We start from the raw sequence: 12,284 nt of genomic DNA on the forward strand, positions 1-12,284 counted from the left end.
AGAGGAATAAATTAGATTCATCAAATTGTTTCCAGTTTATCTTCATCTGTTTCATACAAAGTCTACACTACATGAAAGCTGATGTAACCTTGTTTAAAGGATGTATTTTAGCAATCATTTTAACTGACGAAGACATGACAGGCATTGTGTTCTACGGTTACTTCCCATACAGCACCTTGAAGTGCTTCACACAGTACATTAGAACATGACTGCAAATACTTTTCATGGCTAGTAAAACGTCTACCTCTCTTCTCACCAGTTGGCTGCATCTTGCATGTGACTTCCAAAAGGCTCCTCTTATATCCTGATACTGTTTTATCCCTGGATTTGTCTTCAGCTACTTCTCAACTATGTTTTTGCAACTTAATTTCTGTCTGCTGTTCAGGATCCCTCCTCTGCCACTTTCATGCATGCCTGACCATAATCTTATATAGCTTCTTTCCAAAGGTTTTCCTCACCACCAGTGTAAATAGCACCATAGCCCTCACCCTTTTATCTCACAACCTCAGTGGATCCTTTCCCTCTAAGCCTATGGGCACAAGGAGCTTGCCTCCACAAAGAACCACATGGGTGACTTGGGATCCAAATCAAGACAAGAGAATAACAAAGCAAAATATTAGCTAAGACTATAGTTACAGGACTCAGTCAGAAAGAAACTCCTTTCACTATGCACAAAAGCTAATAATAAAGCAAGGTGTCTCAGGGCACATGTACAGCCTAATTAAAGTCACAACCAATTGCCAAAACCCATGAAGTTTGAGTCACCATGGTGGAATCCCATTGCACTGGCTGTCCACTGTTAACAGAAAACAACATGAAATTGTCCATGCTCCGTCAAAATACTCAGAAGGAAGCAAGATCCTTTGTTAGTCTCATCTAGCTGACATAGGTAACAACATGGGCCAGCAACTTCAAAGGTGCAGTAGGCTTGTTTCCCTCATGACTCAGCCCAGGCTATTGCATCTTCTTTCCTTCTGTTTGACATGCTAACTAGAGTAAATCAGAGAGGTACATATATTCACATGACACAGAGATTCAGTGAGGAATATGCATCATGAACAAATGGTAAACCAGCAATTCAGATACATGTGTACCAAAGAACAGAAAAGTAACTCCTCTGGCATACATTCATCATAAGTATTAATAGTGTCTGGAGTTCAGTTTGATTTCTAAAGTAAAACATGAATCACTTGCATTTTGGTTTTTCAGTGTGCCTCACTGAAGTCATCATCTAGTGTCTGACTAGGAGGCATCGCCTAGAAACACACATAAACTGAAATGAAACACACTTGCCAAATTCCTTGCACTGGTATTGGTGGTATGAATAAACTCAGCATCTTTATACTGAATGAAACGGTCGCAGGATATACAAACAAACAGTCGCTATGTGTGTAACCATGTTTCAATACATTTTCTCAGTCCTTCGGGGACTTCCTGATGCCCTGCTTGATAGCCATCTGCCTCCTTACCCTAAGATCATGTAATCTGAGACAAGACAAGCACTGTAAAGCATAGTCAGACATTAAAGAAGGCAACTTTACTTTCTGGTTATCATTAATACCTTCAAGGCACAGTTTAATCTACTCAGGGTTGGAGAGTTACAATTCCATCTGAATCTAGATATAATACTGTCTTTGGTCCTATGCAGATTAAGAGGTTAAAGACACATCTCAAAACCACTGTGAATGAGTTCAGCTTTCCCAGCAATGTCAGCACAATGCTGCTAGCATAAACAGACTACCAGTATATATTACAGCGTTAAGAGAGATTTTGAACTCGTTTAGATGACACAGTACTTAAAACGACCACATCTGCCAGGTCTACAATAATGTTCCCCAGACTGCCAGCACACTGGAAAACACTGTAGGAAATATTACCAGTGCACATAGGAGCCCCTGACATCATCCAGAACAGAGGAGCATGAATAATCAGTAGAGAGTTTGGTCTGTCTTGCCAAAGGACAGAAACAGCTATAAAAGATGGAAGCTGCCAAAAGTCCGCAGGGAATTTTTCCTAGGAATAGTGTTAAAAGGTTTCATCTAAGACCAAGTCTGTTCTGCTTCATTGTTTCCCATCATTATGAGCTTTTTCCACTTTAGTGACTCAGAACACAAACAGTCTCATGGTTTGGATTAATCTGGCCTCTGCCGAAGTACAGGGGAGACTGCCACACCTTAAATATGTTCCTGAGAATCTTGAGGAATAATTCTGAAAGTTTCAAGGAATCTAAATAAGTACCATGTAAACTTACTCTAAGGATCCTTAAACAACAGGTTCTTATGGCAAATCCACAGGCTGATAACTGCATACTGCAAAAAGTATCCCCTTTTTATTTAACATCACACCACCTCTGAAATGGCCCATGAAAATGAGTTTAAAAATCACTTACAGATTGAAGTTCACTGACAGAAATCAGCATACTACTATTACAGCAGTCTGGAACACATCTGTAAAATCTGAATTAAAATCAGTGACTCTGTGAAATAGCAGGAAAGGGGTTTTTTGTGTGTTTTTTTGTTTTAAAATAGATCAACCCTGATTTTGTACAAAATAACATAAAACACCTAGGATTTTGAGTAAGTTCTTACATGTTCTGAGCTTCATTACTTAATTAGGCTCAGCTGAGGTACTAGCTGGGGAAAAATGACACTCACAACACAAAGGAATGTCAGAAATTCTTGATTGAATGTGACTGTTTACATTGATATCTTTTTTTGCTCTTTCAAGTGACATCTTACAGGTTTAGATAAAATTTAAGGCACAGTAACTTGCCTTCAAAAAAAGCTGTTGAGTGAGTGAAAGGGAATGGCTGTTACGAAGAGATTCGTTTCTGCCAGGCAGGCTAAGACTTGCTTTTCCAGGTCAGAAGCACAGGTTTGAATTCTAAAACTGCAGATCTCTTCCTTTAATGAATCAGAAAAATACATTAAAAGCTTATTGTCTTAGCATGAAGGAGTACCTATAATATTTAATGTTTTCATTAATGTTTGCTTTCAAATAAGCCTTCAGTAAGCACTTCCACCTGAGCTGGATAACCGTCATTGCTGTGTCCTGTGTGCTAGTAGCTAGTACTCACACAGAGAACGGATCTTGAACCTTCAAGGAGATGAAATAAAAGGCTGTAGTGATAGCACAACTACAGATAATTTTCAAACAGGTCCTCAACACTAAAGGTTTATTTTCTTAATGCTACTATCATCCAAGAAGTCATTAATAAAATAACAAGCAGCCATCTCAGTGTGTATAGAATAACTGGTTTCAAAACAGCAGAAGAAATATGTGGAAGCCTAGCTGACTGATCAACAAGAGCAGACATGGAGAGACAGACAGCTGTTGTCCTTCTTGTGGAGAGAGAGGCTGTACCAAAGAAAGCCTCCAGGAGGGTTTTGCCAGTGTACAAGGCTAGAACCCAAAATGTTAAGCAACAGCCTAACCCATGTGTACACACACACAGTAGCATGAAGCCACAGGCATTTAACAGCCAAAGAAACAATATTTTGTCTTCTCAGTTTGTCTATTTGGGCTGGTAGAAAACCTCTAAATGGAAGATAATGCATTCTTATGATAAATATGATGTCAGGTGAAGTATCTTCCCCTGGACAAGGCAGGAAACAAAATTATTTATTCATGCATCTGCATATAAATTTACAGCTTATTATTAAAAGAAAAAAAATAGGCAGGCTATAATGACAGGTCTATTGACCCATGAGTTTCTTTTTCTCCAGAGATAACAACAGTGTAAGTACAATATTCTCTCCAGGTTTCTTAACCTAACTGTGCTGCTTTTGGATTAAACAAGTCAGTCTGACCAATTTTACTGTGCATTCTGCTTAGCTTACTCACAAAGAAGCCGAAGAATTTCAACTGTGATGTTAGCATTTGTTAATTTGGAAATGACTACAAAATTTATTCAAAGTAGCATGCAGTAATTATGCCTCGTTTATATTTTATTACTCTTGTTACTAACAAAGAACATCCAGAGAGTTGCATGAGGCTACTGTGCTCCTCCTGTCAATCAAGGGACCAGAACTGCAGTACTGGATGCATTAACTACATTGTTCTGAAATAAATGGGGATTGACTGCTGAGGTAGCTTTTAACAAGGATACATGACCTACTCAGCAGAAGGGATAAGAAGCATTGGGGTTCTGATGGCTACTTTCTTCCCTCCCTCTTTTTTTAAGCTTAAATTTAACCTAACTATTAAAATGCTTGTTGAAGTGCCCTATCTGCCAAGCAGTATAGCCCACACTAGACAGGCTGACAAGTGACTTGTTTCAGTAGGAATTTTTTTGCATTCTTCCTGTTTTTTTTATTTTGAATTGCTTGTGCAAAGATTTGGTAGGTGGAGCTTCTGAATGTAGTGAAACATCAATTGCAGCAGGCCTGGCACAGGCTGGCACTCGCACTGTTTACTCAACTATCGGACAAAGAAAGTTAAAGTCTGCATTAAGGTGAGAGCCGTTAACAGACTTGAATTATCTTCAAGCTTGCATCATTACTCCAAATCTGATTTTCAGTGATGAAATGAAGTTCTAAACAAATATTCTTATTTTATTCATAGATGCTTTTAAAAAGTTTCTGAAAAATACACTAGAAGCATTGATCTGAGAGAGAATTTAGCTACACTGATATGACAAGTATCATGGATATTCAGAAATTTGTTTCCAGAAAGTCCTTGCATTTTTCTTTCTATGCTGAAGTATACCAGAATGGAGAATTGACATGAGAAGAGCTAGGGCATCTCAGTGATACCAGCTATGCATGAATGCACTACAGCAGTGGCTGTGGTAGCAGCAAACCTTAGGGGAGGCAAGATTAACAGCCACAAACAAGACTTTCCGATAGATGTATTTTGGGAAAACAGTCAAGCTCTCAGGTATACAGATGCATCCTCTAGTTAGAAAATTGACCTAGAAACAGAAAGGTAAACCCTAATTGAGAATAACTGCTCCCAACAACTGATTCTGTGCCCAGATGTACAGTGTTTGCCACTTTTTACTTCGGATTATTCTGGTCTGAAGAAGCACTAGACCGGTCAAAAGTTTGTCTATTTTTCTTTTCCTATAGTTGATCATCCAAAGATACCTGTGTATAAACTCTGGAAGTTTACTATGATATCACAGAAGATCTTTATAAGGAAATGCCCAAACTTTCTGACTGTATTTTTGCAGAGGATGGGTAGTTATATCACTGTGATGTCGCCAGGAACATCTTTAGTATGTGTTGAATAGATAGGGAACAATCAGACTTCATTTGGCATCACTTTATCATCTTTCATGCTGTTTTGTCGAGGAATTCATCAGCTCCTTTTCTACCTAAACATATGAATCTAACTATTTTGTGGTGCTCACACAGGTCATTGCTAGTGAATGACTGACTGCATTTACGCAGCATTATCAGTATCACTAGCTCTGACAGTCTTACGTTTGTTGCTTTTCTGAAGGGATCAGTTCCTAAAAGCCTGCAATGATACAAGAACTCAGGATTGCCTGAAAAAGGCAGTGATGGGCAATGGAAGGGGAGTTTATAGTTCTCACTTCCAAGGGAAAATTTAAAAAAATGCAATTTGAGTCACATGTACTTGAGTATCAAAAGTTATACACAGAAACATAGTTATACATAGAAACACCCTTTAAACACTGAAAAGGCTCTCAAAAGTATGCCAAGGTTTATTAAAACACAAAATTATTTTTAAACTCTAGATTTTTAAGAGTCAGGATCATTACCTTTTTGCAAAGAGTTCTGACAATATCTGGCATGGTAGAGTTTGCTCTTTTTCTTTTCTCACAAATTGTATTAATTTGGCAGCAACTAAGAAATGAGAGGCACTGATGGGGTATGGGCTAATTTTTAGGCATCAGCAGGTAATGTCACATTCCTAGCCATTCATACTGCCTTACAACAGAAGAACTTCATGCACATGCGGAAAACTGTTTAGCTAAGTACCTCGGAGTACGTCTCAAGTAAGAGCTTGACTGTTTTCCCAAATACATCTATCAGAAAGTCTTGTTTGTGGCTGTTAATCTTGCCTCCCCTAAGGTTTGCTGCTACCACAGCCACTGCTGTAGTGCATTCATGCATAGCTGGTATCACTGAGATGCCCTAGCTCTTCTCATGTCAATTCTCCATTCTGGTATACTTCAGCTATACTTAGAAAGAAAAATGTAAGGACTTTCTGGAAACAAGTAAGTAAGCAAGTCTTAACTGAGATGTATTCACGTATCTTTTGGAAAGTTGACTCTAAATCTATCTGTATAACTGTAATGTGGACTACCACTGTCAAGCTGAAAGAAGCTGGTTTGGCTGATTGGATTATATAGCTTTGGTTGATAATATTAGTATACTTTTCCTTTTGGGTCTTCTGAACAAGGACATTGCCCATTGGAAAAATAAACAAACGGTTTTCCTCTATTAGGGCAATAAAAAAATAGGAAACGTACACTTGTAAATACATGCTGTGAATAAACAGAATGATGTGGCTACTACATTTCATTTAAAGAATCAGGGAATATGTTGCTGGGTTCTGTAATAGTGTCCATCCCCATGCCCCTCGCACCCATAGTTACTATTACTCACTTTTTTTGTGTGTTCTAATTTTGAGTTAAAAGTGACAATGTTCTTTTAGTACTTATTGAAATCTTTTAATCACGAACAATAACAGGAAAGATTAAGTTTCCTCTGAACTACCTCTACTGTTACACTTCATAGAAAACTACCACGATATCTTGTGAAAGAATGGGGCTTTCATGGCTTTTTTTTTCTCCCCCCCCTCACTGGGCAAGCATCCTAGCCCACAGAAGAGTTAAGTATCGATACTGAGGAGTGCCCTGAATTCTGCACTAGGACTGATACAGTTTAATAATTAGTATACTAAATTATACTACGAACAATTTAGAAATTGGCAGTGTATTGTTGCAGTTCTATAGGAACTACAAAAAAACCTTCTCTGCAAGGTATAGGACAATGGTGTCTTCCCAGTCTTACAGCTAGATAGGGACTAGCCTGCCTTCAAGACATAGCCATAAGTAAGAGCAGACTTGAGATTACCTACAGGAGACCTTCGTAAGGCTCAGAATGGCTGGGATCAGCTTTTTGTCAGTGACAATTCTCCACCTACAAGCTAGATAGAGCATAATTCAAATGATCCGTGCCTAAACAGACTGAAATGTGGCCACAAAAATTGTTTTTTTGGCATTGAGAAGGAAATTTAATTTGGCATATATAATACAGCAGTATATCTTTGAAAACGTTTTGATGTAATAATTTTGGCATAGAGTAATGGAATTTGAACTTGCAAACAAAATTTAAGAATCTCTGCAGAAAAATACAATTTAACAGCAACTAAAAAAAGCAAACATACTTTCAGCACGGAGAAATGTAACATATCAGGCAATGACAGTGCTTCTGGGAAGGACTCTGCCCACACTTGTAAGAAAGACTGTATTTTGTTAAGAAAGAAGCAGCTTAGTCATGTAACTTTTCAGAGAAACATCTGAGAAATAGTTATACATCCAGTCAGACTTAGACAGAGGGAAAGACTGAAAATGCTCCAATTCCTTCTACTTGTAGAGCTAAAAGCAGCTTAAACGGAGGTCAGCACTAAACATTCTGAAAGACCACGTCTGAACTGATTTTTATATTCTTTTTGAGACAAGTTGCTATTTAAAATATGGGGCAAGCAAATCAGAAGCAAAAGTAGTACCTCTTCAAATGGTTCAATGTCTGCTACTGAACTTCACTGCATGGGGTCATTAGCTGTTGGCAGCTCTCGCCTGCCAGCACAGGAATGGATGTCTGGTCACTTGGTCACAGTTCTCTGCTTCCAGCTGCTAAGCTACATCAGAAGACAGAGAAAAAACATAGTACATCTATTTCTAGCATATTTTACATAGGCAGTGTCTATCGTATCCCTAAAAGGTTTTGCAATGAAACAGAGAAGGTGAAGAGGTTTAGCCAGTTGCATATGGGAATGAAAGCAGTTCCTAAGTGATTCAGTAGTGCATAGCGCAAATAAAATTTGAAAACGCTTGTTACTACAGAAATAAAGTTAGATTTCACAACCAATAACCCATTGCAGTTATTAATACTAGTATAAAGAACTGATAAAAGTTCCATGGTTTGGCATGTATGTCAATCAGTAATCTCAAATACCAGGTAAGAATTCCCCCTCTGGTCCTCCAAAACTAACTTCAAACTGCCTGAACATGACACAAAGCTATCAACTTAATCTCGTAACAAACAAGAGTGAATGGAGAGAACTGGACTTAATATCAGTGATCTTATAAAGCATGGAAACTGATGTTTTCAGAGGGTTTCTTCTGTTTTTATTGAAGTGGTTAGTGGCTCAAAGCTGAACTAGCAGCTGGTCACAAACAGAGTTTCTCAGGGGTTGATACTGGGTCCAGTACTACTCAATATTCTTATAAATCATCTGGATAACAAGATGGAATTATCTTCACCAAGTTTGCAGACGACATCAAATGGGGAGAAGAGGTAGTTAGAGGGGACAGATGGGCCACTATTCAGACAGACTTGGACAGGCTGCATGACTGGGCCAACAAGAATTGGATGAGACTTAACAAAGTCCTGTGACCAGAAGGAAATAATCTCAAGCAGCAGCACAGGCTGCTCCATTAGCACCGGGCTACAAACATCCACACTGAAAAGCTAAGAGACAACTGAATACAGAGATCCCTGTGAAATCAGTTTGACCAATTCTTCAGCACTTCGAGCTTCCTGTTCTGAAAGACAGGACAGCATATACTTCCCCTCCTTTATAACCAGGCAAATCTACATAAATTAAAAAAAATCTAATAAGGGAAAAATATAACCGGGAGATTCTTAGACTGGGTAAGCTGCATCTAACCACACACTCCAAATGCATATGTAAAATATATTCTTATAATACACATTGACAAAAATAGTAATTACGTTTAAAAACAAGCCATATAAATTGCAACATAAATACACACAATCCATTCCAAATACAGAGCTGAGGATTGAAATTATAGGACAGGATTGTGAGATCTGTGGAATTTTTTTTCCTGAACTCAGTGGGTTCAGGCCATAAAAAAGGATCAGCATTAGTTAGCTGTAAAGCAACAGTTATCTGGAGTGTAAGATCCAGGCCCACTCCTTCAGTTGCAGTTCCCTGCTTTCCCCAGCTTTACACTCTGTGTTAACATTTAGGAATTTATACTTTGGTGGTATCACAAGAGTCAGGATCCCCTATATTCCTTCTTTCTCCTCCACAGGTAACTGTAACTTCAGGAAGAGTCTATATAGAACCAGTGATCCAGCAACTAATGCCACCACATTTTCTGGCTTTACTGAAATCTTTCTTACCAATTATTTTGTTTAGCCATTTCCTTTTGTTCAAATTTCTGGTGTTACTGCCTGAAATAAACATGCTATCCCTTCTCCTCTTATCAAACTCTGTTAAACAGAATTTTATTTTAGATGCAAATATAAATGGCGTATACTTTTGTACAATGTTTGCCTCAAAATGATAAGGGGCCATCAGCATTTAACGTGTTCTACTCTCAGATCCATTTCACTGAGCAGAATTTTGCTGAATTGTTGTTAGAGAAAACAGTAATGTAATTTTATTTCCCAATGCAGGCATCATATTGGATTAGAAAGTTGCTTTTTAGGCAAAGTAAAAAACTCACATTAGATTTTAGTGCACGACACTTCATAATCCTCCATTTTTATTTCATCCATCATGACATGTTGAAAAGCAAGGCAATCTTTCCAGAAATGGGGATATCCAACTGCAAGATGATCAAGGACATACTGTCTTAATTCTGTATCAGGCTCCTGGATAAAAGGACAAGTTCTGGTCTTCATATGGTGTTAAGATGACCATCTCTCTTCCCACAGAACCTCATGTAATAAGACCTTATCAGGATGTGGCAGACAAAGACAAATTACATTAAAAATTTTACCCCTACTATTACTCCCGTTCAGACATAGGAAAAGGCTGTGCTGTGAGCTAGGAGGAAGTAGCAATCATTAGCAGAAGCAAATTGCTGTTTACCTTCGATGTCCATCCAGATCTGGAATGTATCCACAAACATGCATAAGACATAAAACTGCCCTACTTTTATAACCAAGTGACATTGTTCTGTGCCAATATTTCAAATCAGTCCTCTTGGGGAATATCCCCAACGTGCATTTTCGCATCCTCAAAGTTATGGAGAACAGCAATTTCCTTTCTTGCATCAGAAAGTTTGTTGTGCTGTAACTTATGTGTAAAAATTGTGATTTGTACATGAAATTGATCAGTCTACAATGTGTGTGGCCATGACAAACCGAACAGACCACAGCTCTTGATAGCATGCATTCCATAAAACTAATGACAGTCAAAGACATGCCACCACCCACCCGTGACAGATGAGTAAAACCGGAGTCTTTTAAACAACTAACTCATCTCAGAGCAAATTACTTCAGTACCACTTAATCCAAAAGAGACCAACCAAATAAAACATAACCATGAATTAAAAAGCCATGTCATGTGTTGTATAGAAACTCCACATTCCCTACCCATTCTGAACAGATTAGAAACTACAATTAGTATACTATCATTAGTGGTATACTAGTGTAGTATATATATATAATACTATATATATATATATATAAGAGAAAGACACAAGTCTTTTAGGCATATAGATCTATGGGCAAATAGACCATACACTTCTAACATAGGAAACTGCACTGAGAAACTAAATTCCATATAAGTCTGGCAAAACTTTACATATATACAAACTGAAAGCTGCTTTGAATCCCCACATAGAGTCAATTATCTGGCAAAAATGACTCACAGCTAAAATATTCCTATTATGAGAGGTCACTAAGTGCATTTAGGATTTCTTTATCAGAACTACTTGTAATTTGCAAACAGCTCTACCCCGGCTGTTTGTCATTAGCAGCAAAATGCTAATGTTGACCAAAAAAAAGGAATAAACCGAGTAATACTGCAAGTGTATCTAACAGCGTGGGAAAAAAATAATCAGAAAATGTTTTGTATTTCACAAGGAATGGTTTCTAATAAACATCCATTGTTTAAGCCTGTTTAAAAAAAACCCCACAACTACCTTCAGGATTTTGTAACAGGTATACCCCAGTAAACAATGTAAATACTTTATTTTTACTTTCATGACATTAAAATGTGTAATGTCAAGCCCCAGTGAGCAGAAGAATGCTTGATCAGATGTGTGTACTTGATAACTTCCTTAGTCCAAATAAAAGACTTGGAAGAACATCTCTAAGGCCTTTGTTTTTTGTGTTAGCAGTTTAAGCATGCATACAAACAGCTCTCCAGAACATCATCCAAACAAAAATTGGCTCAGACATTTTGCAACAGTTGTTTGTGTTGTTTAAAAGGCAAAAATGGGAAAGAATTTATTGGACTCATTCTTGAAGCTTTCAAGAATTCATAAGCTTTTCTAAAAACAATACCCTTAATAAAATCCAGAAAACACAAAACAAGAGCAATGACGGAGAATATAATTTTTGAGTCTCAATCTCAAGGACTGTTTCTGTTGAAATTCTGTTCGATAAAACAGTGAAACTATATACCACAAAAGAGCTGTAATGCAGAGAAATCTTCCCTCACAAGCAGTCATGTTAGTTACAAACACATCACAATACAATGTGTTTACATACTAACACTCAAAACAACTAGAATTTTTCCACACAACTCCTATTCACTAGCAAACTGCACATCATCACATTGCTTGGTCATTTCATAGACAGTAAGCATTCTCTCTTCCTAACTTCCCTCTGTCAATTTGTCTCTAAATTTCAAGCAAACTGCTGATGTACAGCATAGTCTGGTTGAGTTTTTGGGACAATGACTAATGCCTTCATCCTATCACTTGTTCCTCCAGGCAAACCATAACACCTCAGATAAGCACTTACTGCATATCAATGTTCAATATGAAATGAGACTTAGGCTGTAGCTATTCAGTAATACAGTAAACTGCAATATTCATTTTTGAAGACATGCCAGAATCCAAACAATTTTTGGTAATTGTTTTGGGGAAGCATAAAAATATGTATTTTAACTTTTTAGCTGTACTTTTAAGTTTCCTAGTGCAAATTTATGGCACATGCTATTCAAGTAAACAGCCTTTTTTCCCCCCCAAACCTCATTTGTTACACCATCCTAAAAAGAAAATGTATTTTTATAAGTAATTTAAAAACTGGTAGACACTGTGTGTTGAAAGGATTAAGTAATTAAATCCAACTTGTTCCCCTTATGCACATTACATAAAGTAA

Source organism: Phaethon aethereus (genome assembly GCF_964289735.1).
Source record: "Phaethon aethereus genome assembly, chromosome: 12".
Taxonomy (NCBI): domain Eukaryota; kingdom Metazoa; phylum Chordata; class Aves; order Phaethontiformes; family Phaethontidae; genus Phaethon; species Phaethon aethereus.